General features: G+C 53.1%; 1 protein-coding gene and 1 pseudogene across 1 annotated transcript in view; both read left to right on the top strand.

Annotated features, from left to right (window-relative positions):
* The window catches only part of LOC148592961 (uncharacterized), a 375,952-nt gene that overhangs the window by 134,543 nt on the left and 213,985 nt on the right, over positions 1–27,424 (top strand). The window lies entirely within an intron of this gene.
* Positions 20,345–21,266, top strand: LOC148592965 (olfactory receptor 14J1-like; annotated as a pseudogene).

The raw sequence follows: 27,424 nt of genomic DNA, 5'->3' as shown, positions 1-27,424 counted from the left end.
GGGTAGCTAAAAAGAGCCCTGCATGTTCTTGGCTAGAAGTGGAGCTTGGAGAGCTCCCTCAATGGCCCTGAGAAAGGGAGAGAAGCTGGAGATCGGAGGTTTTGAAACTGGACTTGTCTGCTCTTAGGAAGGGTTGGGTTCTTTTCAGGGGAACTTGTTTAGGGCGATCGTCATGCAGTTCAAAGAGATGTGGACACATGTCACCAGAATCAAGGCTGAAAGGCAGATGAGCTGTCCTCACTCTGCACAAGGTGACTGTGAATCCATTTTTCTCAAGATTCCCAGTAGGAATGCTGAAAATTTCTTCCTCTGAGGAACACTTCCCAGGTGGTATTTCGCCTAATCTGCTGCTATTGCAAGAGCCCTGGGGTCACTCTGAGAACCAGTCAAGAGCACAGACGCGTGCCAGCAGTATCAGTGACGGGGAGCCCCATTTCACTGGGTCTGCTCCCCACCCCAACCACCAAGACCAGTGCGGAGTTAGGAGTCACCCCATGGGCTTATGACCCCACAGCCCCACTTGTCTCCCTGGAGATTTTCTGACACCAATTGACACGGGGAGAAAAAGCTACCAAATGGGTTTATTTGAAGCAGGCGATGGCTGCTGGCGATGTTGGCGAGTTTGGTTTCTCTGGGCACAGGGGTGCTATAGGACACAACAGGGCAGCATCTCGGTAGCCCCCAGGACACAGCGTCTGTCGGTCTGTCTCTCGGCTCTGCTCCATCCCCCATCTCAGGGGACCTGTCTGGCACGTGCGTCTGCTCGCTGCTCCTCTCGCTGCCCCACGATGCAGCAGCAGCAGAACGCTCTGCACAGAGCCCGAAGCGCCGTCCTGAGCCGCGAGCGCCATCGCCGGGGAGCCGCGATGTCCGGGAGGGCAGCGATGCCTGTGGTGGGAAGCAGAGCTGTGGGCAATGGGCTGCACGGGTGCAGGGCTGCACCTGCCTGTCCCTGCCGCCAAGGGCTTCCCGAGGGGTTCTGTCCTCGGCACAGCAACTCCCGAGCGCTTCCTGCTGCCAGCCTCAGTGCCACCCCCTGTGCCAGGACAGGCCACTGTCCCCAGCAGGGCTCTCCACTCGGGTACGTACCTGGCTCAGCGTCGGGTGTGGGGCTGCAGGAGGAGGGCTTCTCCTCCTCCTCTTGGGGCTCCAAGGCCACCTGCATGGGCAGAGCAAGAACACGCACCCATCAGCCATCAGCTGGCCCTGCTGAGGGTCCCAGTGCCCCAGGCTGCACAATGGCAAAGGGTTTGGATCAGAGGAGGCTGCCCATGGCTGCACGTCCCAAGGGAAGGGACCTGCGGCTGGCACGGCAATGGGACAAGGCTCGTTGTGGGGCCATAGCAGCAGGGCTGGGCAGGGGGAATGGAGGCAGCTGGGGGTTTGCGTGGCACAGGGGGCTCGTGCCCTGGTGTGGAGGGGGCTGCTGCTGGGGCTGCCCCTTCCCTCCTTGCTCGGCCCCAGAGCTGAATGCGACATGGGCTGGAGCAGACTTCATCGCTGTGCCTTTGGCACTTGGAAACAGAGAGGAGCCGGCGTCTCCCCATGGAGACATGGCAGAGGGCAAATGCCTGGGGATGACAGTGGGGCACCATGGGCAGAGGGGTCCCAAGGGATTGGGCAGCTCTGGGCACCCCCTCTGCTCCCCCCAGACCCAGCTCACATGGCGGCTCCCTGGGATGGTGGGTGCAGGGGAGGCGCTGCTTGCTCACCTGGGGAGCAGGACCTGCAGCCAGGGGAGGAGCCGCTGGTGCCGTGTCCTCAGGCAGTGGTTGCTCCAGAGTGGGACTATCACTCACAGGGGGCACCTTCTGGTCAGACATCTCCCTGTTCACGAGCTGGCTCCGGAGGCTGGGTCTGACCCATGGCAAGGAGATGCTTCCCTCCACCTCCTGGCCTTGCAAAACCTCTTCACCATCTTCCTCTTCCTCATCAGTCTGGTCCGCGTGCTCATCCTGCTCTGCTCCCAGGTCCTTCTTCCCACTTCTCACCTGCCACTCCTTCTTGGGAGCATGGACATAGAGCCGCTCCAGCACCTCCCACTTGCACCTTGCATCTTTGAGGAGCTCCACTTGCGTGACCTTCGGGTTCCACAAGTCATAGAAGGAGTTTCTGGCGAGGAGCTAGAGGAGAGAGGGAGGTTTGTGAACAGAGCTTCATTTCCCACCTAAATGGCCTCCTGAGCACAGGGACAACTGGGATGTCACAATGCAGCGCAGCAGCTTGTCCCAGCACCGGTGGGTTACAGCTGCCCCAGCCCTCCTTTGTGCTTACTTGTTTGGGTCGGACATTGAGCGATCCCGAGGCTGTCAGGGAGAAACGTGTCCCCTCGCCCTCCTCTTCCTCGTCCTCGCTCTCCTCCAGGCTCTGCTGCTTCCTCAGGAAGGTGCCTTCTCGCAGCTGGGCCAAGCTCTGCCCGGTGCGCGCCAGGCAGCTGCTCTCGAGCTCCTCCAGCGGCTCCGTGCGGATGCTGAGCACGGACAGGCAGCGCGCGGTGTTGTCCGGGTGCACACGCAGCGGCTCTGCTCCCAGGTGGCAGACGATGCCCACAGGCCGCTGCTTTGGGCCCTGTCGTGTCCCTGCTCGGCGTGGTGGGGCAGCCTTCCGGCTCTCTGCCCTCAGCTCCACCGCAATCTCCGCAAAGATGCTGTCCACGAAGCCAGCAGTCTCGAGCAGGGATGAGCACGTGGCCTCCAGTGAGGCCGTTTCACCGGGTGAGCCGGTGGCAGCCGTGTCTTCTGCAGAGCCGGGTGGTGCCTCTGCGAAGGGCAGGCTGGGGAGTTCAGCCTCCCGGGATCCCTCCTTGGCTGCCGGCGCGCACTGCTGGGCATCCTGCGGGGCAGAAGAGGCTCTTTCCTCCTGGGACACCTTGACGGGTGGCCCTTCTACTTGAGGAAACTGCAGCTCTCCCCCTTGGCACCCTGAGGATGTGCTTAGCAACAAGTCCTGCTTCGGCACCGCTGCCTCCAGGCTGTGGTCCTTGAGCTGCTGGCCCACCTGTGGGGAGAAGGAGGCCTGTGATGGAGGTGGCTGCATGGATGCAAGTGGCCCCTGATGCACAAGAAACCTCAGCCCTGTGTCCAAGGGAGGCTCGTGGCTTCACACAGCCTGGCTGAGCTCAGTCTAGAGCTGCTTGCTGAGCCTCAGCACAGAGCTCACAGGGTTTGGGTGGCCCTGGGAGGACCCCGGCTGGTGTCTTTTGTCCGAGAAAAAATACTAAGGGCTGAGAATAAATGAGCCCACCCCAGAAGAGCTCGTGCCTGGCTACCTCACCCCAACTCCCCTTCCAAACCACCCTTGTGCTCTCTGTGTCAGTCCCATCCCTGCTGCGTGCTTCTCCCTTCAGCCCCACTGCTCACCTCGCTCCCGCTCTCCTGCAAGCCTGAGAGCCCGTCTGTGGGCTGGGAGCAGGCGTTGACCTGCTGCTCCTTGTCCATATTCAGGATCCTCTTGTGGGGACCTGACACTGGCACCAAGGGGAGCTGCTCTCTCCTGATCGAGCTGCTCTCCTCAGAGTGGGGATCTGGGGTCTTTTCCCCCAATAAAGGCATGGTCACCATGGGGACCGCCCCCTCACAATGACCTTGTGAGCATGATGCCACTGACATCACAAAGCCCTGCTGAGTGCCATGAGGACCTCGTCACGATGTCCTGGTGGAGACCACGGGGACACCATCACGATGTCTTGGTGGAGACCATGGGGATTCATCCCATAATGATGCCTTGGTGGAGACCAAGGGGACCCCATCATGATGCCTTGGTGGAGACCATAGGGACTCCACCATGATGTCCTGACGATCTCCATGGGGATGCCCATCACCATGTTGCTACCTCCAAGTCCTGATCCCAGCCTCTGAGCCTGCCTGGGAACTGCTATGAGGGGAGCAGGATGAATGTTCCTCCCTCCAGCTCTGCACTCCCCAGGCCTTGCAGAGGCTGTACTTCTTCAGGCGCTGCATAGCAGAGATCCACACAAGGCCATCGCTGTTGGTCTGCCCATTAATCCTCACCCCTACAATCCTGACTGACTCTCTGTCTGTCCCTAGGCAGAGTTCCCTGCATCCTGCTGCGCTCTCTGGGGTTTCCTTTGTCCACGTCACCTGCACCTTTCCCTGCCATCCCAGCCCATCAGTTCCTCACTCTTGCTGTAGTCTTCTTCTTCTTCTCTGAGTCATTCTCAATTTAAGGCTCTCCTCACCAGCTTGGCCAACTGGTTGGTGACCATCAGGTGGGCAGATGGGAACAGTCTCCTTCTAAATGAAATGTGACATCATGCAGTGTTGGTGTGGGCCCAGCTCAAGGTCCTCCTCCAGCTCTTCCTAAAAATAACAAAAAGAAAAGGAAAAAAAAAAAAAGGAAAAAAAAAGACCCTTTGCTCTTCGTCCTCTCCATTTCTTGCTTGTCTTAAGCTGGTATGAGGGTACATGAAAGCAATATGAATTAGGGTACCTGAAATGCAGAATTAAAACCTGAATCTTTCGGACATGTTTCTCCTTCTTGTATCAGTGCATGCCCAGATGTGCAGGGCTGCTCCTGCTGGAGGCCAGTTCTGTGCATTTCTGTGCCAGAGCAAAGGCCACTCCAGGGGCACTCACTGAAGACTCCAAGGCCAACAGGGAAATGAGCAGGTTGTGAGGAAGCCCCAAAAGTGCCTTCGCCCACTCTGCCCATTGACAGCACCAGCAACACCTTTGCTGGCCCCAGTAGACCACCAAGCATGGGAAAGGGGATAACCAAGGGGTGCCAGGCACCCAAAGGCCATGCCAATGCCGTAGGGACCATGGGTGTGTGTGTGCAGGTGCTCTAGGTGAGCACACTTGTGTCTGTCACACTGGACTAGCCTGAGGGACAGGGCAGGATGGCTCCCAGAAGCACACTGCTGTGTTCCTCTGTGCTTCCCTGGCTCAGTTAACCACGGTGACATTCCTCCTCTCCTGGGAACGTTCTAGGCCAGCCCAGCTGGGTCAGGCAGCCCCAACAGGAGATGGGGTTGCTGCCTCAGGGGACTCTAAAGTACCTGGGAGCATGCGACAGAGGTAAAGAGGATGTCCAGGAAGGGCAAGATGCTGCTGAGGAAATTCCTGTTCCTTCTGGATGAGGACAGCCTTTCATGTGGCCACATTGAGGACATCAGTAGCATGCTCACTGTCAGGATCACCATGAGTAGGAAGGTTCAGGAAGAGGAGACCCCTCAGCCTTTAAGAGTGTATGTTCGTGAATAGAGACCCCAGCATCATGTGTCTCCCGTTACTGATTCCTCCTTTCATGTGTTGGTGCTCAGTTGCTGGTCCATAGGCCCTGGACCACCTTGAGAGGCCTCAGAGTTCCTGCCCTCTGCACCCATTCCACGAGGTCGTGTCTTTCCTGGAGGTGCTGTGCTGTATTTGCCAGCCATGGCTGGCTGTAATGGGCACACCAGGCACCTGGCCCAGCTCTAGAGACCTTGGACTGAACTTAGGTGCCTGCCGTGCAGGGATGTGCATGTGTCACTTGGCTTTGCTCTGATTTGAGCTCACATGCCCTAAATGCACATGTCTGGTTCCATTTCAGGTGGACAAGCATACCATCCTTGCCCCTATGTCCACCAGCTGGTGTTTGGGAAGGATGTCCATCTCTCACGATGGTTCCAAGAGAACTTGCAGACCCTTGCATTTGCCCTGGACCGCCCCAGCCCCTCAGGCATTACAAGGTGTTATTACTGACTCCTACCATCTCTCTCTAGTGATTAGAGACACCAGGGCCATTTCCTACCTGGGATGTGCTGCACAGGTCTCTGTCTTCTTGAGTTCAAGAGAATGTTTTCTTCACACAGTCATGGCTCAGACCACTTTGAGGCCATCTGCAGACCCCTGTACTACGGGATCCTCCTGAGCAGCAGAACTTGTGTTGAAATGGCAGCAGCTGCCTGGGCCTCTGGGTTTCTCAATGCCCTGGTCCATACTGCTAACACTTTCATGCTTTCTTTCTGTAGAGACAGCTCTACGGACAGTAGTTTTGTGAAATCCCCAAAATCCTCAAGCTCTCCTGCCAGGCTACAGGCATTTCCATATATTTGTGATGCAAAACATCAGGATGTGGCACAGAAGACAGATTGGTCATGGTAGACCCTATTACCAAGAGCCAAGGACACATGTGTCCAATGGCCCCACTTGAGAGCAGAGAAATGCTGGCATGGAGAGAAGATGTCAATGCAATGGTGAAAGAAGGTTCCCACTAAGAGAGCAAAGCCTGCAGTGCCCAAGGCCAGGGAGAAACACAGTGTGGCTGTGAGGAAATGGCAGGAGAGGGCTTTGTTGCCTGAGCTGATTTGTAGCACCTTGGGGCGTGTGACAGAGTTGGGCCAATCTCCAGGCAGGAGAAGGCATCATTGAAGGTGTTCTTGGGCTGGAGCCGTCTAAGATCCAGCCATCCTGAGGCCATCATTAGCCCAGTCATATCATCCAGGGTGAAAGGAGGTTCTGTTTGATAAAAGCGAGAAGCTGTTAAGAGAGCAGAGACCAGAGCAGACACCTTGGTGTGATGTGCCTCTCCCATTTAGGGAGCACGCTTGGCGGTAGGAGGGATGGATTGGCCTAAAGGCAGTGGTGGGATCCAGTTGTTTTGGCACTGGTAGCGAACCCGAGAGGTCCTGGGGTGCTTGCCCAGCTCCAGCTCCAAAGGGACATGGCTTCTCATAGATCCCATGCTAGAGGAGGCATTTGGTTATGCTGGACAACGCAGGCATCTGTCTTGGCCCAGCCAGCCTACTCCGATGTCACTGAATGATATGCCTGCCCTGAATTATATTAACTTTTTGCACTGTGATGATCTGCCTGGGTCTCTGCTTTCTACTGCATGGTGCTCCCACAGTAGTGAAAGGCACCTGGGGTCATTTGAGATGGCCAAGAACATTCCCCACCTGGTCTTGTCCTGGAGCTCCATGAGAATGTGGGTCTGAGATTTGCCTCTTAAGAGCAAACAGACATGAGCAGGTTTTTGGTACCTCCTCTGCCTCTTCAACTGTCCCCAGCTGTTTGTGTGTTGCCAGCTGACTCCCACCCTCCATCAGCAGTGATTACAAGGGGAACTTAGAGAAGGAGCTCCCATGGAGATGTCAGTGGTGTGCACACTTCAGCATGGGGAAGCAGAATCCCACCTTCTGTGTATTCAGGGGAGGAATGTGAAACCCATCCCAGATCAGTGACTTCTGAACCAGCATGGGATGCCCACATTGACTCATCTGAATCAATGAGCCTCCTTCTTGCCCCTGTCTCAGTGTCCTGCCTATTAGGGTCTTACTAACTAGGGACTTCCAGAGTGGCACCTTTTTAACTTGCATAGATAGTCATCCTCTGATGAAATAGATAGCAAGCTGGGAATCATTCTTTCTCCACTCAATTGGAAAGGACAACAAATGATTATTTTAGTTTACTTAACAATCATTTCCCAGGAGGAGGGGGGACAAGGGACAGAGAAATTCTTGAGTTCAGCCAATCCTCTGCTCCTGAGCAGGGCCAGGCTCCTGGGACGGAGGCAGCTCGTGGCAGCCTGGCAGCACTGCCCAGAGACAGCGAGTGCAGGAGCAGCTCCTGTGCCAAGAGCAGCAGGGCTGCGGGCACTGCCTGCTGCTGCGGACAGCAGAGGAGAGAAGGCAGCGAGAGGGGAACGGCAGTGTGGAATGTGAGGACAGAGCAGAGCTCACTGTGGAAGTGAGTTCCCAGCCCCTTGCATGGTAAGTCTCTGGCTGCAGGGCAATGCTACTGAGTTTCCAGAGGGGTCTTCTGCACCCAGTCAATGCCATCACTTGATAGGGTTTTGGGCAATCGCTTTCCCACCATCTCCAATGCAGAGGATGCTTCAGAGCAGGATTCCCTGCCTCAGCGAAACAGGGACAGGGCATCCTGCTTCCTTCTCCCGGGGATGCTGCAGGGCTGTGAAGCTGGGTGTGCACCCAGGTCTGCATGGGCTCTAATCCAGAGCAGTGTCCCTGTGCCCCAGGGTTGCTCCTTGCTTCCCTCCTGTCCATGCTGGTCTTCTCTTAGGCTCACTTGGGTGGAGACTATTTCAGCTGCAGTTCAGATATCAATGCTGCAAGTTATGTGAAACAGGGGTCTGCACAGGAGTGTGGTTTTTAGGGTAACATGTAAATGCGATCATCCTCCAGCTCAAAGCAGTGTGAGTGCAGGACAGCTGAACCCTGGGGTAATAGAGAAGCTCTCGTCACTCTGCCCCAAGTGATAGGGAAGCCTTTCCTCTCAGCACTCGCAGCAGAAAGGACAATTATTGCTATCTTCAAAGAGGGCTGCCCAGGTGGGAGAGGGGCATCTCAAAGAAAATAATGTCAAAAAAACAAAAAACTTCCTTCTACAATCCACATCCTTTAGAAATGGCTGTGAAGATGCTGAACAGCCCTGTTATGTGAAAAGTGATTTTATTGTGAGTGTCGGAATTACTCACTCCAATTCCCTCCACATTCCATGGGCAGAGGTCCCAAATCCTTACAACACACCCAGTCAGCACAAAATGGGGTTCAAGCCAGGTAAGTGCGTAGATGCCCCTTCCCCGTCCCCTCCCCCTAGTAAGAGAGAATCAGTGTGATGTGTTTTTAATGAGAAATTGAATATTTTTTAATTTACTGGTTTTTCTTTCTCGAAATGTCTTTTCCTAAAATGCCACATCTTTTTTTTTTTTTTTTTTTTTTTTTCTCCCAGGACAGTGCACTATGCGCTGAGATAGCAAATGTCCAACAGCAGTTCCTTCAGTGAGTTCCTCCTCCTGCCATTCTCAGACACCCGGGAGCTGCAGCTCTTGCACTTCTCGCTCTTCCTGGCCATCTACCTGGCTGCCCTCCTGGCCAACGGCCTCATCATCACAGCCGTAGCCTGCGACCACCACCTCCACACCCCCATGTACTTCTTCCTCCTCAACCTCTCCCTCCTTGACCTTGGCTCCATCTCCACCACTGTCCCCAAATCCATGGTCAATTCCCTGTGGGACACCAGGACCATTTCCTACTTAGAATGTTCTGCACAGGTCTTTATGTTTCTTTTCTTCATAGTAGGAGAGTATTTCCTCCTCACAGTCATGGCCTATGACCGCTATGTTGCCATCTGCAGACCCCTGTATTATGGGACCCTCATGGACAGCAGAGCTTGTGTCAAAATGGCAGCAGCTGCCTGGAGTAGCAGTTTTGTCGATGCTCTCCTGCACACTGGGAACACATTTTCCTTATCACTCTGCCAAGGCAATGTGGTGGAGCACTTCTTCTGCGAGATCCCCCAGATCCTCAGGCTCTCCTGCTCTAATTCTGACCTCAGGGAAGTTGGAGTCCTTGTGATTACTATTTGTGTACACTCTGGGTGTTTCATTTTCATTGTGTTGTCCTACGTGCAGATCTTCAGGGCTGTGCTGAGGATCCCCTCTGAGCAGGGCCAGCACAAAGCCTTTTCCATGTGCCTCCCGCACCTGATTGTGGTCTCCCTGTTCATCAGCACAGCCATGTTTGCCTACCTGAAGCCTCCCTCCATCTCCTCCCCAGCTCTGGATCTGGTGCTGGCTGTTCTGTATGCGGTGATGACTCCAACAGTGAACCCCCTCATCTACAGCCTGAGGAACAAGGAGCTCAAGGATGCCCTGAGGAATGTAATTTCACGGACATTATTCAGAAATGGTAATATTGGTGTTGCTCTCCACACATGAATCCCACTGTATCCTGTACCAGGACTGAGCAATATTTCTTTATTTTTATTAGATTTACTATTACTAGCATTTGTTAACATGCTGCTACACAAATGGTTGCATTTGTTCCTCCTTGCATTAGACTACTTTGTCTCATATGGTTTCCAAATAAACTGGTGTCTATGTCTGGGTCAGAGCTGACTCCCTCACTCCGTCATTAAAAGCAGTGCAGTTCCGGAAGGATGCTCTTTAGAGGAAGCTGGTTTTAAGAATAGGCTCAAGGAATTGTATCCCAAAGGCCTTGCTTCACAGGATTCTCCATGTGTTCAGGAGAAAATAGCTCAGAAATGTGTAATGAGCTCTGCATTTAGGACTTGCTCATTGGTGACCAGTGACTGTGGAAGGGAGGAACCTTTCTGGAAAGGTGAAGAAGCAACTCATCAGGGATGTTGCCTTTAAGAATGTGGAGGAAAGGACAGGCATCAGCAGTGGTCAGCATGAATTCACCGAGGGGAAATCAAGCTGAATCAGTTCGAGAGTCTTCTAGGATGGAAGGACTGGCTGGGGAGATGAGGGGAGATTGGTGCATGTTGTCTGCCTTGACTTCAGCAAAGTCTTGAACACTGTCTCCCATCATGGACAAGCTCAAGAAGTGTGCGTTTAGATGAGTGGACAGCAGCTGAACGGCATAGCTCCATGGTTTGTGATCAGTGGTGCAGAGTCTAGCTGGAGGCCTGGAGCTCTTGGTGTTCCCCAGAGGTCAATATTGGGTTGAATCTTGTCCAGCTACTTGACTGATCACCTGGATGAAGGGGATGAGTGCACACTTAGCAAGTGTCCTTATGGTCCCAAACTGGGAGCAGTGTCTGATACCCCACACCTCTGTGCAGCCATTCCGAGGGAAATGAACAGGCTGGAGAGTCGGGCCTCATGAAGTTCAGGGTCCTACACCTAGGTAAGAATAACTGAATGCACTGGTACAGACTGGGGTTGACCTGCTGGAGGGCAGCTCTGCAGAGAAGAACCTGGGCATCCTGGTGGACTGCCAGCTGACCACGAGCCAGCAATGGCTCCTTGTGGCCAAGAAGGACGGTGGCCTCCTGGGCCGCATTAGGAAGAGTGTTGCCAACAGGTCAAGGGAGGAGATCCTCTCTCTCTATACTTGACCTTGGTGAGGTCCAGTCTGGAGTCCTGTGTCCACTTCTGTGTTCCTCAGTACAAGAGGGACATGGAACTACTGGAGAGAGTCCTGTGGAGGACTACAGAGATGATTAGGGGATTGGAACACCTCTCCTCTGAGGAGAGGCTGAGAGAGCTGCACCTGTTCAGCCAGGATAGGAGAGGGCTGAGGGGGGATCCCATCACTGTGTACAAATACATCAAGGAAGAGCCTCCTTCTCTGGAGATATTCCAAACCTGCCTGGACATGATCCTGTGCAATGTGCAGTAAGTGAACCTGCTTGTGCAGGGCTCTGGACAAGATGATCTCCACAAGTCCCTTCCAACTTCAGGCATTCTCTAATATTTGAAATGCCTGCACTGAAATAGATCAGCATTCTGCACTGTAAGGATCCGCCTGTGCCTCATCCTTATAGTGACTGATACTCGTGTAGGATGAAAAGGCATCCAGGTCACCTGAGATGGCCAAGGAAATTGACAGTGCCCTGGCACAGTTGTGGGTGACCATGGACAAATGTCAGAAACATGCAGGACCAGATTCAGCTCTGCAGAGAGGTACCTGCGTGTCATGGTGGATGATAAGTTGACCATGAGGCAGCAGTGTGCCCTCGTGGCCAAGAAGGCCAATGGGATCCTGGGGTGCATTAAGAGGAGCATCTCCAGCAGGTCGAGGGAGGGAATCCTGCCCCTCTGCTCAGCCCACATCTGAGTGAGGCTGCATCTGGAGTATTGTGTCCAGTTCTGGGCCCCACAGCACAAGAGGGATGTGGAGCTGCTGGAGAGAGTCCAGCGCAGGGCTACGAGGATGATCAGGGGCCTGGAACATCTGCCCTATGAGGAGGAACTGAGGGAGCTGGGCCTGTTCAGCTGGAGAAGGGAAGGCTGAGAGGGGATCTAATCAGTGTATATAAGTACCTCAAAGGAGGGAGTGAGGAGGATGGTGCTGGCCTCTTTTCAGTGGTGGCCACCAACAGAACTAGAGGTAATGGCCACAAACTGAAGCACCAAAAGTTCCACAGGAACTTAAGGAAAAATTTTTTAACAGTGAGGGTGACAGAGCCCTGGAACAGGCTGCCCAGAGAGGTTGTGGAGTCTCCTTCTCTGGAGATCTTCAAAACCTGCTTGGACGCAGCCCTGTGCCACGTGCTCTAGGTGACCCTGCATGTGCAGGGGGGTTGGACTAGATGACCTCTAGAGGTCCCTTCCAACCTTCAGCATTCATACTATTTTATGATTCTATGATTCCTTGTCCGCCTTCACTGTAAGGTACTCAGTTCAGGACTGCTAGGCAGGGACTCCCATATAGCCTTCATTTCTCTTTTGCATTACTTTTATGATATACAAGCCTGTGGTGCTTGCTCACCACAACTGGGCCTGCTGCACACAGGGCTGCGTTAGGAAGTGCCTTGACACTCAGGCGAGAGCAGTTCTAAGCCCCCATGACTCAGCCCTGTTGTGCCCACATGTGGAATTGTGTGTCCCACTGTGGTATACCCAGTGCTGCAGCAATGGGGAGGAACAGGAGAGGCTCCAGAGGGGGTCTGCAGAGATGGGGTTGGAGACCTAAAGCACATGGCCTGTGCGGAGAAGCTGAGGGACCTGGGTTTCTTCAGCCTGGTGAGGTGTTACAGCTAAGGCAAATATAACACTGGCCTGTGACTGCTAGAAGGGTGGTTTCAGAGATGATGGAGCCTATTCTGACAATGGGAAAGAGCATGAGAAGTTGAAAGAGCCACCAACAGCAGCTTGAAATGTACAGACTGCACTTCAGGAAAACAATAAATTTCACTTCAAGGGTAGTTCTGTGGCAAAAGAGATCATACAGAAGGCATCTAGGACCATCCCATGCCTCTGTTTCAAAGAACAGTGAACAAGACCTAGAGACATCATTTGAGATGGAGAGATCCTGGGGTGAGAGCAAGGTGGGAAGCAGTTTGGATGTCTACAGGCTGCAGGCAAACAGGCACAGAAATAGCAAATTGTAGCAGAGCCGGAGGGGGAGATGGCCAAGGTTCATTGCCATGGCCAAAAGCCTCCAAAAGAACTAGGTCTATGTCACCTTTGCTATGGCTGGTGTCTCTGATATTGAGGATTGGGAGAGGAAACTTCTTGCTCATGGCCACAGGGTCTCCTTGCCTGCTTTCCCCCAGGGACACAAAGTGTGCTGCCCTTGGCCTTGAACACCCCCACCCACACACTGACCCAGCAGGAGACCCGGGCAAAGCATGGTGGAAAGGACCCCCCTACTCAGAGTCTGGACACCTGTGCTTGGCCAAGGTACTTGAAAAACACGTGAAGTGTTAACCTGGCATGAGAGCAACCTGCACTTTGTTTTCGCTTATCTGCAATGAGGGCCTCCAACTTTCTGCTCTACTCAGGCCCTGGGGAGACTTTGCTGTTATTGGTCCTCAAGAGGACCAATTAACTCTCCAAGAAAGTTGGCCATTTGCTTCTTACTGTAACTACTGGAGAGATTTCCTCAATCTCCTCCTGGAGGTTCTAAACCTCCTGGAGGTTCATAGACTCAGCATCAAATATTCCCAGGGCTCATTAAAATGAAAAAAAAAAATCTAAGGATATGTCATATTTTTCTTGTGTGGCTAATTGGAAAGGAATGAGGCAGATTTGAATGAGCAGCTGAAAAAGAAGGATGGCTGCTTTTCAGCTTTCTTTTTTCATTCTGTTTTCAGAAGAAATCTGACCACATTCTCCAGTTCCTACAGTGTCTCCCAATGAAGTCTGCACATGTGGGAAAAGCAGTGTTTTTGAGAGGAGACCTGTATGGACAACCTTCCTGTTCACATCCCCAGTCCTGACATTTCTCTCCTCAGCCACTAGGGACTTGGATAGCTCTGGTTCAAATCTAACCTTTTTCTGCTCCAGGCTGGAGGTGAATGTTACAGCTGTTGCAGTTCATCCAGTGTCCTATGAGATAAAAAATCTAATCACCTGTATGACAAGCATAAGCTTCCTCCTCTGTCCTAAGAAACAGAATGCAATCCTGATCACTATGTTGAGTCCAAATTGCCTCCAGGGAGGTTCCCAGTCTACAAGGAATAACCTTCCTTGAGATGTTTTTGACAGATAGATAGAACAGCCTGCATAGAAACACTCTAAAACAGCTAGCTGAAGAAGTAACTACACTCCTGAAAGGCAAGGCAAGATTGAAATTCTCCACTTGCTCAAAGGAGCAACTGGAGAGTTGAGAGGTATCTGAACAAGAAAGAGAAATCATAGAATCATTAGAGTTGGAAAACACCTTCAAGATCATTGAGTCCAATCGTAAAACCTTCAACACCATACCTGTTAAACCATGTCTCTAAGTGCCTCATCTACACATTTCTTAAATACTGCCCCACCACTTCTTCAGGCAGCCTGTTCCAATGCTTGATTACTCTTTCTGTGTAGAATTTTCTCCTAAAACGTATCCTGAACTTCCCCTGGCACAACTTGAGGCCTTCTCCTCTTGTCCCATTTTCATATATTGGAGAAGAGATCAACCCTGCCTCACTACAACCTCCTTTAAGGCAGATGTAAAGAGCGATAAGGTCACCCCTGACCTTCCTCTTCTCCACACTAAATAACTTCAACTCCCTCAGCTGCTTCTCATAAGGTCTGTGCTCCAGTCCCTTTACCAGCTTTGTTCCTCTTCTTTGGACTCACTCCAGCACCTCCACGTCTTTCTTGTAGTGAGGGGCCCCAAACAGAACACAGGATTCGAGGTGTGGCCTCACCAATGCTGAGTACAGGGGGATGATCGCTTCCCTGGTCCTGCTGGCTACACTGTTCCTGATACAAGCCAGAATGCCTTTGGCCTTCTTGACCATCTGGGCACACTGCTGGCTCGTGGTCAGATGGCTGTCGACCAACACCCGCAGATCCTTTTCTGCCACGCAGCTCTCCAACCACTCAGCCTCAAGCCTGTAGCTGCATGGGGTTCTTGTGAGTGAGGTGCAGGATCCAGCACTTGGCCTTGTTGAAACTCATACAGTCGGCCTCAGCCTATTGATCCAGACTGTCCAGATCCTCCCCTAGAGCCTTCCTGCCCTCAAGTTGATCAAATGTTCCTTTGGGCTTGGTGTTGTCTGCAAACTTGCTGAAGGTGTACTCGATCCCCTTATCCCTTATTCAGATCATTGACAAAGATATTAAAGAGGACTCGACCCAACACTGACCCTGGGGGAACACCGCTCATGATCAGTCACCAGCTGGATTTCACACCATTCACCACCACTCTCTGCGCCTGGCCATCTTCTCCGTTTTTCTCCCAGCAAAGAGTACACCTGTCTAAGCCATGAGCTGCCAGCTTCTCCAGGAGAATGCAGTGGAAGACTGTGTCAAGAACCTTCCTAAAGTCTACTGAGGCCATGTCCACAGCCTTTCCCTCATCCATTAGGCAGGTCACCTGGTCTGAGGAGATCAAGCTGGTCAGGCAGGACCTGCTTTTCATGAACCCATATTGTTCCAACCTGATTCCCTGCTTATCAAGCACATACTGTATGATCGCCCTCAATATGATCTGCTCCATAACTTTTCCCAATACCGAGATCATGCTGACAGGCCTGTAGTTTCCCTGGATCCTCCATCTTGCCAACATTGGCAAGTCTCTAGCCATCTGGGACCTCCCCTGTTGACCAGGACTGCTGACAGATGATGGAGAGTGGCTTGACAAGCACTTCCACCAGCTCCCTCAGAACCTTTGGGTGGATGCCACCTGGACCCATAGACGGACGTGTGAGTGTCCAAGTGGAGTACTGTGGAAACTGACTGTTTCCTCCTGATTTATGGAGGAGTTGTTCTGCTCTACACAGGTGTCTTCTAGCTCAAGGGGCAAGCACCTTGAGGAGAACTGATCTTGTTGTTAAAGACTGAGGCAAGCTAGGTGTTAAGTTCCTCAGACTTAGCCTCATCCTTTGTGATCCCCATCCTCATCTCTGTTGCATGCAATTGTGAGGGATTTCAGCTGGTCTGTGAAATCCCTGGCTCCCTTAGCAGAGAACGTTAACCTTGAAAAGATTAGAGTGTATCTATGAGATAGGGAGTTCACATGGAGACAGCAGAATGTTATTAACAAGTGTAAGGAGGTTTTGGCCACAGAGCAGAAACTGGCCAAGCTAAGAATCGTCCAGTCATAACTCTGTCACTAGCTACTGTCCTTTGTAGTCCTTAGCTATTCAGCCAAGCTGGTCTTCTTCCCCTCCGACTCATCTTACAGCACACAGGGATGGCCTGTTCCTGCATCTTTTACACTTCCTTTTTCAAAAAAGTCCAGCTTTCCTGGACCCCTTTGCTCTTCAGGACCATCCCTGCCGCTGCTGCTGGCCCCTCAGCAGCGACCTCAGCGCCAGCACCCGCCGTGAGCCTCCTGCTGGCCCAGCAGCTCCTCGGGCAGGGGGACCTCGCTCGCGCACAGCCCAGCGTGGGCTGCTGCCGCTGCGGGCTGCAGGGACACCAGGTTCCTCGGCAGAGCCGCCCCGGCCAGGAAGGGGCTGCTGACGTCACAACCAGCTGCATAGCCTGGCCTATCAGGGGCTGCGGCAGCAGTGACGTCACCAGCCGACGCCCACGCGTCAGCACAGAGCCAGCCCTGCAGAGAGCAGGGGCCTCCCGGCAGCGTCCCCGCAATGGCCTCCGTGTCCCTGCCCGCTGCTGAGACACCCCTGGCCTCACAGGCAGCGCCTGCTGCTGCCCCGGCAGCTCCGCGCACACAAGGGACCTCCCCCGTGTCTGCACCAGACCCCGCTGCCGGCCGCGCTGCTGCTGGGACAGGAGCGGCCTCAGAGCCCGTCCCCAGCCATGGGCCAGCGCTGGCCTCGCAGCTGCTCTGCCAGCAGGGACCTCCCAAGGAACTGCCCAGCCAGGCGCCTCTTGCTGGCCTGCCCGGGACTCAGCAAAGAGCAGAGCTCACGGTCACCCTCACAGACATGGATGGACCTGCTAATGCCTGGTGCTGTCCAGTCAGGAGCACAGACAATGTGAACCCCCTCCGAAGCAGTAGCAGTGCCATGTGCCTGCTGCTCGCCTCCCAGGTGCTTGCAAACATTGACTTGACCATCATCTGACTAGATGATCTCCAAATGTCCCTTGCAACCAGAGAAAGGTGCCTTCTCTCACTCAAGCCTCCTTGAAGCCTGTCTGCCCACCTGCAGACTGCTGGCAGAGCAGCCCCTGAGGCCAAAGGTTACTGCTAGGCACAATATGCCCTGAAGATCACAGGGGTGCAAAGCAGCTCTGCAAAGAAGGACCTGGGGGTCCATGATCTCCTGGTGTGCAGTAGGAAGACTGTTGCCAGAAGGTCAAGGGAGGTCATCCTGCCTCTCTACTAGTTCCTGGGGAGGCCACCCCTTGAGTCCTGTGTCCAGTGCTGGGCTCCCCACTAAAGAGCGACATGAAGCTACTGGAGAAAACCCAGCATAGGTCTACAAAGTTGATCAGGGAGCTGGAGCATCTCTCCTATGAGGAGAAGGTGAGAGAACTGGGCCTGTTTTAGCCTGGAGAAGAGAAGGCTGAGGGGGGATCTTATCAAGGTGTGCACATACTTGAAGGGAGGATCCCAAGAGCAGAAGAGGATGGCCCAGACTCTTTTTAGTGGTGACTAGTGGTGGCACAAGAGGCAACAGACACAAACTGTAGCACAGGATGTTCTGCCTGAATTTGAGGACTGTGAAGGTGACAGAGCACTGGCATGGGTTGCCCAGAAAGGTTATGGCGTCTCCTTCTGTGGAGATATTCCAGATGTGCCTGGACAGGATGCTGTGCAACGTGCTGTAGGTGAAACTATTTGACCAAAGGGGTTGAACTAGATCATCTGCAAACCTCCTTCCAACCTCAACCATTCTGTGATTCTATAAATGATCTCCACTGGAATAGATCAGCTTTTTGAGCTGTAGGGATCTGCCTATCCCTCAGCTTCATTGTGAGTGCTGCTCTAGTAGGATAGAAGGCATCAAGGGGCATTAGAGATGATCAAGGAAATTCCTGACCTGGCCTCCCACTGAAGCTCTATCTCCAGTGATTCCATTAGGACCTTTAGGCCAGGAGCTTGCAAGCAGACCATGTGCATGCATAGCCTGCTAAGGGGAATCCCACCTGCCATGTATTTGTGGAGTTCATGAGTTAGCTGAATCCTTCTCCAAACCTGGCACTTCTGAACAGACATGTGGAGCCCCAATAAGCCATCTGAATAAGTCATCTGAATCATATATGCACCATGTATCAATAAGCTCCCTTCTTATCCCTGTCTGGGTGTCCTGCCTAGTTAAGAGATGTGAATCAGAACTTCCTGTGGGACATTTCTAACTTTGGTAGATAATCATTATCTGATGAAATAAATTGCAATGTTGGAATCTGTATCCCTGAACTCTTTAGAGAAGGAAAACAGGTTACTCTACTTGATGGAACATATCCCAGAGGGAGGAATCCCAAGGGACAGAGTAATTCCTGAATTCAGCTGGGCCACAGCTCGTGGCAGCCTGGCAGCACTGCCCAGAGACAGCCGAGTGCAGGAGCAGCTCCTGTGCCAAGAGCAGCAGGGCTGCGGGCACTGCCTGCTGCTGCGGACAGCAGAGGAGAGAGGACAGAGAGGTGAAAGGCAGCGTAGAGTGGGAGGACAGAGGAGAGCTCATGGTGGGAGCAATCTGTGACAGGGTAAGTCGCCGGCTGCAGGGTAATGCTACTGAGGTTTCTGGAGGGGTCTGCAGCATCCCTCCAGCTGATGACTTTCTTTTTTTGAGGACTGTTCTCCCTGCATATGAGGAGATCATTCAGAACAGAAATTCCCTGTCCCGGCATCACAAGGTCAGGGCATCATGGCTGCTTCTTCTGGAGCTGGTGCAAGACAGTGAAGGCAATGTGGGCACACAGGTTCTTCAGAGCACTGTTCTTCAGAGCAGTGTCCATGCGCCCCAGGGTGCTGTGTGCCCGGGGCAGTGATTCTGTGAGGATCAGCACTCAGCCTGCCAGGGCGCTGCAGGGAGAAGCTCGGGGTGGGAGGAGAGATCCCCCCTGGGCAGGTTCATTCTCCTGCTGAGAGGCTGCTGTGTGGGGTCAGGGCTGCTCACAGCTCAGCCTCACCCACACAACATATCTGGAAGGGGCTTTTCAAGAGGACACTCTCGGGAATCTTCTATGAAAGGGAAGGCAATATCCAGAGGCTAGGATTTTGTTTTGTATCTTTGACAAGGCAGCAAATGAATGGGACATTTTAGCTTTAGATGCCTGAAGGAGAGTTCTGCAGTGCTGCTCTGAGGGATCAATAGGTCTGCGAGGACCCCAGAATACTCCTTCAACTGCCTTCTCATCTGTGGGCAGCAGCAATATCCCCTTTGCAGCTCTCCTCATTCTCATTGTGCTTAGTCTCACTCTGCTCTCAAGGGGAAGGGCTCCAGGGCATTTCTGACCTCCTCTGCAGTCAGATTTCCAGAACAGCAGAGCTGCCTTTCTCCTGCCATGTGCCCATTTCCCATTGCAAGGCACAGGGGCTGAGAACCACTGCCCTGGAAGTCCACACTGTCTGGGAGGTGCAACCTGGGGACGGTGCTGCTCTGTCTCTCTGTCCTCCCTTGGCAGCAGTCACAGTGTTTCTGTTCGTTTCCCTGCCTCTCCTTTCTGCGCTGGTTCTGGCAGTCAGCTGGGGCTTCAGCTACAAATTCAGATACTCACCCTGAGGTCCTGCCATGGAGGTGTCTGAAGAGGGGCAATGTGCCCAGGGTGCTGGGCAGCGTCATTGGAGTGTCAGGACACATGGCTGTCTCTGTTGTCCTGCTGGGGTTGTGAGCTGCATTGCATAAATGGACTCAGTGCACAGAGTCCTTGCCATATCAGGAGCAGTGTCCTGTTCTCTCCATCACATATCCACCTTGAGCTAAGAGGGAGAGCAGATTTAAATGAGTGCTTTGAAACAGTCTTCTATGATCTCAACAGAGTTCAGGTTTTTCTGCAGGAACAAGGCAGATGGACTCAACAGCAAGCCACACTGTTCCCTAAGCAGTAGAGACCCCATTCCATCTCCAGTCTGCTTAATGCTCACATTTGCAGGAATAGAGACATCTGTCTGTATTTGCGTGTCAATAAAGACATGCAAAGAACCTGACGAGATATGGTGACAGAATCTAAAAATTTCCAAAATAAGTAATTCTAAAACAAAAATGCTAAAACCCCCTGCTGCACCCCAAACTCCTTGGCAGTGTGTGTGGGAATATAAAAAGACCCTTTATATTAAAGGTGGATGTCCTGTGACATCAACTCTGAAAAGGAGAGATATCAAGAACCAGTCCTTTATATACATTGGCGTAGAGTAACTCAGGCTCCGGCTCCTGCCAGAACACTCAGGTGGAGCAGAGACTGAGGAGCTGACTGAAGGTGACAGTGAGAAGAAGGAATTACTGAGAGCTGAGACAGGGATCGAGAAGCATTTCTATGAAAAATGGAAAGTTTATTTCAGAGAAAATTCTTCTAAGCTATTATTGCCTTTTTTCCCTACATAGTTTTCCTGAGCCCAATAGAACAGATGTCCAACAGCAGCTCCCTCAACAAGTTCCTGCTCCTGCTGTTCTCAGACAGGCGGGAGCTGCAGCTCTTGCACTTCTCGCTCTTCCTGGCCATCTACCTGGCTGCCCTCCTGGCCAACGGCCTCATCATCACAGCCATAGCCTGCGACCACCGCCTCCACACCCCCATGTACTTCTTCCTCCTCAACCTCTCCCTCCTCGACCTTGGCTGCATCTCCACCACTGTTCCCAAATCCATGCACAATTCTTTGTGGAACATGAGGGTTATTTCATACTTGGAATGCGCTGGGCAGGTCTTTTTCTTTTTTTTTTTTTGTATCAGCGGAGCATTATCTCCTCACAGTCATGGCCTATGACCGCTACGTTGCCATCTGCAGACCCCTGCACTACGGGAACCTCCTGGGCAGCAGAGCTTGTGTCAGAATGGCAGCAGCTGCCTGGGCCACTGGTTTCCTCAATGCTCTCCTGCACACCGGGAACACATTTTCCATACCCCTCTGCCAAGGCAATATGGTGGAGCAGTTCTTCTGTGAGATCCCCCAGATCCTCAAGCTCTCCTGCTCAAATTCCTACCTCAGGGAAGCTGGGATTATTGTGGTTAGTGCCTGTTTATTCTTCGGGTGTTTCGTTTTCATTGTGGTGTCCTATGTGCAGATCTTCAGAGCTGTGCTGAGGATCCCCTCCGAGCAGGGCCGGCACAAAGCCTTTTCCATGTGCCTCCCACACCTGGCCGTGGTCTCTCTGTTTCTCAGCACTGCTCTGTTTGCCTACCTGAAGCCCCTCTCCATCTCCTCGCCATCTCTGGATCTGGTGCTGGCTGTTCTGTACTCAGTGGTGCCTCCAGCACTGAACCCCCTCATCTACAGCATGAGGAACAAGGAACTCAAGGATGCCCTAAGGAAACTCATCCAATTGTTCTAACATCAGCAATATCTGTACTGGGAGATTTGGCATCCAGGATATGTGTTGTTTTTTTTGATTTATTTCTTACTTTTGTTCTGTTACATTACTGCAAAGGAAAATAAATTTTCTGTTTTGTGCCATTTTTCCTGAAGAATCTCTCATGTAAATCTGACTCTTAGCCATGTTCAATTCCAGCTGAGTCTGTCTCCCACCATGACAATTAGCAGTTGTTGGAGGGGCTGCAGGGCCGGTCTCATGCAGTGCTGGGCAGCAGGGTGGGTATGGAGGGACTGCAGGCAGACAGGGAGGGGACCTGCTGGGCACAAGAGCTAGGGAGACAGGGAGTCACTGACCTCATTATGGGGCCTCATGCCTCTTGTCAGGGAGCTTCTGCTCGTGACCTTGTTATTGCCCTGACTGATGCTGTGGACATGGCTGAGCCTGGTCCTGACCTGGTCTTGTCATCATTCTGTGGAGATGACTTCCCATCTCCAGCTTGACTCAGCCCTCCTAATAGTCTGGAAAGTCTTGGCAAGGGAAGCTGGAACTGCACAGGTCCCAGAGAGGGTTCTAGATACCAAAGGTGTCTGTATGTACAGGGCAGAAAATTTCCTGACAAACAGTTTAAAGGCGTGAGGAGAGCTTCAGATTCAGGGTGCCTACCCAGGGAGGCTGCATGCAGAGTCTTATGTGCATGAAGCAAGAGCAGCCACATTGGTCTGAGCTTACAATGCCCCGGATGCAGGCAGGGCCAGTAGTGCTGGGATCTATGGACAGAAGATGCCATCCTCCAGTGCTCAAACAAGAGGAGCAGGGCAGGTTTGTGGATGGTAACGGGGGTCAGGCGGAGTCCAGCAGTGGCCAGATAACACTGGAGGGCTCCAAACAGCCCTGCTTTGGATAGGAGATTGGACTGGAAAACTCCAGGGGTCCCTTCCCACAGCAACTTCTCTGCAGCTCCACGGTTTCTTACTCTTTAGACACAGATCCAGAAGCACTGGAAGCTCACTCTGCATTGGAAGTCCAAGAAGGCCCTACTGCTCCTACCTTGAGCGGGTATCCACCTAACACATAGGGTCCATCTGGCCACAGAGGCATCACCCAACCCGTGCCCTGGCCAACACAGGCGATTGCAGGGTCTGTTCCTCTCATCACCGCTGCTGCTGTGCCCACGTCAAATCCTCCTACTGCCAGATGATCTCAAGGCCCAAGGCAGCTCCAGCTCCTCGAGGGCTGCGCTGGAGCCATTCAGGATTGGGCTGAGGTGAGTCTGGCACCACCAGGTGGGTGGGAGAGGGCAGCCCCCTCTGCCACACTGGGGCTGGGGCTGGGCACAGCTTTTCCCTGGGAGCTCCCTGCAGAGCCGCTCCAGGGGATCCTCCACCTCTGCCCTGGCAGCAGCACCAGCGCTCAGGGTGCCCGGGTGGGAGTGCACAGAGGGCAGGAGGGGACAGGCTGCCCCGGGGGAGCATCGAGACCTGCTCTGTGCAAGCAGGGATGGAGAGAGGAAATGCAGAGCTCGGCTGGAGCTGGAAAGAGCGAGGGGAGGGGAGGGCAACGCGGAGGCCTCCTGCCAGCACATCCAGTGCACAAGGAAGGAGGGAGGGAAATGGGGGCTGCTGCTCAGCGGGGTCAGGTCTGAGGCAGCCGAGGAGCCGGTCCCTGCCCACCCCAGGCTGTGCCCCACACAGGGCTCCGCAGGCAGCTGGGCTGCAGGACCTGCTGGGCTCTGCTGCACAAGAGAGCTCGTGCAAGCCTGGCCTGTTCCTCTCCCCTGGGATATGGGGACCTGCAGGAGGATGGAGCTGGCCAGGGACTGTCCCACAGCTGGATGGGAACTCAGGTGTGGGACAGTACAAATGGGATTCCCATTAACCTGTCTTTACAACATGCTCGTTGCTACCACACTGAGCATCCCCAGCTGCCAGAAAGGAATATGATGAAAACAGCTCCAGACTCCTTTTTATTTCTTTCTTAAATTTTGTTTTTTATAACCTGTGTTGAGCTCAGCCAAGTCCACACTCACCCTACCCAATGCACGCTGGTCTGGCTCACTCAGGGAGACATTCACTCTCTTTTGATTAACATGGTCAAAAGCATTTGTGCAATCACTTGATCTTCTCACCTGCAAGATGGTCAACTGCTCCACTCAAGTGGTCTTGCAGCTTATCTAAAACAAGGGCCACACTACAGTGCCACCCTTCTGCTTTCCTTGCAAGGACTATGGTCCATCACACCCTATGTTCTTTGTGGAACCTCCTTCCATTGCAGGAATTCATTGGTCACTTGTGAAGGAAATTTATATTATACTCTAGTTTTACAGGAAACAACGTGCAAGGCGGTGTGCCCTGTGAGCAGGATATCTCAGCTGACCTTCCACAGCTCCGCTCTTCTTATAAAACAGAAGTGCTGCAAAGAAAGTAGTCTAATCCAGCCAGAGGCACAAAGGTTGTGCAAAGGTTACACTAGAAGCGCAAGATCAGCCCCAATGGCCCATTTCAGGTCTGCACAGAACTAACGCACACTGTAACATGGCAAAGGGATTGGTGGAACCAAGAATCATGAATGGATCTGATTCCTCATGTAAAATAATGCATATGTAAAAATTTACCCCTGCTTAGAAGTTAGACAGAAAAATGCTCAGGATCCTTCTTGTGCTCCTAGCCAAGAGGCACCTTCTTCCTAGTAATCATATGTAGCAACTAAGAAATATGATTCCTTCTGCTTAAAAAGTGCTCTGGGGCCTAAAGAAGGAAACCTCTGACCTGTCCCAGATTGTCTTACATGTGACTTGGACAAAAAGAGCAACCCCCAGGAGAAATCCATATTGAGGCTAACCAAAGCATCTCGTTGCACGCGCACGCTTTGCGCTGTTTCATCCCACATGCCTTGGATCCTGGCTTTGAAAAATGCCTAGCCTGAAAGTAGCCCTGAAGTCCTGGTTCCCTCACAAAACACCAAATCTCTAAACAACTCCAAAGTCGTGGCTTCTTGCACAGCTGTGCCCAGTGCAGAGGCCTGTTGGTGCAGGGGAGTAGAAAGGGCTTCTCCAGTGCCCCACTGAAAATAATTCACATCCTTTGGTACCATCTGGAGACATTCCTGAAGGATTTATCAGCAAGTTCTGGATAACAACAGGGCTGAAGGGAGGGTACTCTTTTCCAGGACTCTTCTCTGCCTGACTGGGCCATCTCCATGGCAGTGACCTACAGAGCCCCTGATGACACGAGCTGCCCTCCTCCTTTGAACATCCTCTCTTAAGGTATTTATAAACACTGATAAGATCCCCTCTCCAGCCAGGACACCACTGGCCTTCTCCGCCACAGGAGCCAGCACATGCCGGCTCATGGACAACTTCTTGGCCACCAGGATGCACAGGTCCTTCTCCACACAGCTGAATTCCAGCAGGTCAACCCCCACCTGTCCTGGTGCATGGAGTCATTCCTCCCCATGTGCTACTCTTGACTGTGTTGAACTTGATGAGGTTCATCTACATCCAGCTCTCCAGCCTGTCCAAGTCCCTCTGAATGGCTGCACAGCCGTACAAAGCATCACCACTCCTCACAGTTTTATATTCTCACCAAACCTGCTGCACTCTGTCCCTTCATGCAGGTCATTAATGAATAAACTGAACAGGACTGGACCTCTGGGGGACACTGCTAGCTACAGGTCTCCAACTAGGCTCTGCACCACTGATCACACCCCTAAAGCCTAAACCCCAAACCCAGCTGCTCACATGGAGGTGACCTCACAGGTGCAACCCCACCACCCCCTGCTGCTGCCTGTGGCCTTCAGAGACAGCAGCTTCCTCAACCCCCTTCCCCACACAGGAACCACTGCTGCCCTCTCAGCTCCTCTCACCACAGAGACCCCCCACCCACCGCCCACGCCTCCCTGCCTGCTGCCAGCCAATCAGGCACTCACAAAGACATGACGTCACAGCGCCGTCCCGCCCAGCTCTCTGGCCCTGCCCTCCAGGGCAGCAATGGCCTCCCCAGCCCTTCCCCGCCAGGAGCCCAGCCCGGCCTCAGCAGCTGCTCCGCGGAGATGATCTCAGCAGCGCAGAGCCCCGCAGGGCCCGGCTGCTGCCCAATGAGGCGCTGCGGGAGCGGTGACCTCACAGTCACCAGGCAGAGCCAGCCCTGCTGCTGCCCAATCAGCTCTGCCCGCAGCGGGGACCTCCCAAGCAGCAGCCACGCCCTCTCCCTGCAGCTGGCCTATGAGGGGCTGCGGCAGCAGTGACCTCCTCGTGCCCAGCGCAGCCATTGGCTGTGAGGCCCCGCGGGGCTCCTGGCTGTGCTGGGGGCTGTGCGGGGCCGGGGCAGGGAGGGGAGCCCAGCTCGGGGCTGCTGGTGCTGGGGGTGCTGGTGTGGGGGCCTGGGGGGCTGTGTGAGCTGCTGTGTTGGGCTCAGCCAGCACTGCCCACCCCGGCGTGGGGGAGAAGAGGGGCAGCCAGTGCCAGGGAAACCTGCCCTGGATTCTGTCCTTCTGCCCCCAGCACCCACACAAGGGTTGGAGCTGCCCCAGGGGAGCCTTGGGGCTCGGGGATGCCCCATCCCCAGGAGTCCTGGCTGCCACGTTGTCCCCTGAGCAAGGTGGGACCCTCAGGCAGGACTCCTGAGGCAGCCTCCAGCCCTGAGCAGCTGCTGCCACAGCCCGGGATCCACAGGGGTCTTTGCAGTGACAGTTTCTGTGTGATACCTCAGGAAGGAGCTCCCAAAGCTGGGAGCCTTGGTGGAGAGCAGCAGGATCAGTGGGAACAAGAACTGAGGTCCAGGCTGTGCATGTTCATCCAGCAGTCCCCATCTCACTCATCAGTCCCCATCTCATTTGACTCCATCAGCAGTTTGTGGGTTGACCAGCTCCCTGCTCTGCAGTTGATGAAGCTGACAAATATCCCTGCAACCTCCCTTCCTGCTCTCCTTCATCTCTGCATAGTCCTCGGGACCGTCTTAAAGAAGATAACACCCATCTCCCTGGAACCCTGTCAGAGATGTGGCTTTCCAAGTCACTGCCAAAGGAAGGACTTCTTTGGGTTGCTTATTCAGTCTGTGGCAGCTCATCAGTGATGCTGTGAGCCCAGCTCTTCATGCTGGGGGTCTTGGCCCATTCTCTCCCCTGTCTCCTGTGCGTCTACCTAAGTCTCCCATTCCCACATGTCCGGTTTAGACCGGCAATTTCTAGCATCCCCTTTAGGGCACTATCTGGACAAATTGTGACTCCTCCCGATACTCTCTTCACTCAGAGACCCAGCTGCTCGTTTGCCCTTTAGGGAGGTTAAACCTTGCTCTGTCTCTCTGTAGTCTGCACCATTAGCCAAGTTCTTACTATATATACGGATTGTAAGGACCTAGCATCCATTCAAAGAGTGTCATTATTTTCCATGAAACTATGCTCTGCTTTATTTTTTGTTTGTTTCTTTCTAATTGGAAGAAGACACCCCTGTGCCTGTTAGCAGCCAGTTGTCTAAGTAAAGCAGGTGAGAATTGGGGCAGGTGAGCTATAACATTGAGTGCAGACTTAGGTGGACTAAGGCTAGCTTTCAACATGAGTGATTTAAATTCCCGAGAGGCTGATGAAGGAAATGGTAGGGCTGGGGAGATGGGGAGAAAGATTGTGCATACAGTGCCTGATCTCTGGGACGCTGCTTTTCCTACATGTGCTGCCTTCATTAGGAGTCACTCTGGATGGCTATGAATTGGATGGTGTGCTGTCACCTATTCTTTAGAATAATAATAGAAAACTTTAAAAAGAGGAAATATTTGTATATGATTGTTGTCTTCAGCTTTCAGCTACACACCCCAAACCTCCCCAATGAGCCATGGACACTTGAAGGAAATTGCAGGGAGAGTCCTGGTTTATCAGGGCTTTTTGCTTTTTAATGAGCTCCATGCAGTACTTGGAGGTGAGTCCATGAATTGCAGCTATTGAAAGGAGATTGAAGAAATCAGTGAGGAAGTCAAAGTCAGAAGGAAACCCTAAAGTTTTGTAGAGCATTAATGGATCCCACAGAGGCCATTAACTACAACAACTCACCAGGGGCTGATTAAAGGTTAAAAAAAATAATCATTGGTAATAGATAGAAAAAACACTCAGGTGGCTCTAATGCTGAATACACCCTTGATGTGTTTTGTCAACACACATTGGCCAAGCACAGGCACAGAAACCCAGGGAAG

This window comes from Tinamus guttatus, unplaced genomic scaffold, assembly GCF_059628265.1.
Source record: "Tinamus guttatus ecotype Peru unplaced genomic scaffold, ASM5962826v1 Tinamus_guttatus_pri_ptg000474l, whole genome shotgun sequence".
NCBI classification, from domain to species: Eukaryota; Metazoa; Chordata; class Aves; order Tinamiformes; family Tinamidae; genus Tinamus; species Tinamus guttatus.
The sequence above is the reverse complement of the archived record's forward strand: the minus strand, read 5'-3'. Positions and strand labels throughout refer to the sequence as shown.